Source organism: Frankliniella occidentalis, unplaced genomic scaffold (assembly GCF_000697945.3).
Source record: "Frankliniella occidentalis isolate FOCC.00 unplaced genomic scaffold, Focc_3.1 Scaffold95, whole genome shotgun sequence".
NCBI lineage: Eukaryota > Metazoa > Arthropoda > Insecta > Thysanoptera > Thripidae > Frankliniella > Frankliniella occidentalis.
This window is the reverse complement of record NW_026267224.1, coordinates 38,643-39,598: the sequence shown is the minus strand read 5'-3', so window position 1 is coordinate 39,598 and position 956 is coordinate 38,643.

Here is a 956-nt window from a genome sequence, read left to right as displayed (position 1 = left end):
TCTAAATATTAACAGAAATGTTTGACCCTTCCGCGGCACCACCAGAAACAATTCTGAAGTGTGCTAAGTTGCTCGACATGTACAATTGATGTGAAATAATATCGAGTAATATCAAGGAATATCATGTAATAACAAGTAATATCGAGTAATATTGGGTAATATTGTGGAATATCGGGTAATATTGTGGAATATCAAGTAATATGTGTAATACTAGAGTAATATTAAAGTAATATCAGTCCGTGTACGAAGGAATATCGGAGTTGACGACCCCTCGTGTACGCCAGACCACGTCTCGCGTAACAGGCTTCGCGATATCTCACGAAACACTGTTACGCTGCGCCGCGCCTAGCATACATCTACCTTGGCCTGCGGCGCTGACACCCGTGTCGGGTAGTGGGAAAATGTACACAAAGGTACGGGCCTACGCCTACGGTCCGTCAAAGGCCAATCACCTCGACTATGCATGCAAGGTTGTACATTTTTTCGCTTATTTTCGTCAAAAATACCCTCTAGCGCCTCAACGGTTTGAGCTAGAGCAAAAAGGACAAAATTTTTGCCCAAAGAGCGAGTTACGAGTTACCCCTTAAGAAACCATAAAATAATATTTTTAAAAAACGTCATTTTAGGGACCCGTTGTTTTTGATTTTTTTTAAATCCAATTTTTGAGCTAGAATGCTCATCTTTGAACTCGATCTGTCTTTTTATAACACGAAACGACCCTGAAAATCCTAAGTCGCTCGCCCAATTCGTTCTCGAGTTATCGTGCGGACAGACACACACACAGACGGACAGACAAACAGACAGACAGAAAAAGTTTTCTCCGACCAGACGGAGTAATAGGCTTCGCTAATCGCTCAGCCAATTTAAACTAGGTAGATGTACGCCAGACCACGTCTCGCGTAACAGGCTTCGCGATATCTCACGAAACACTGTTACGCTGCGACGCGCCTGGCATA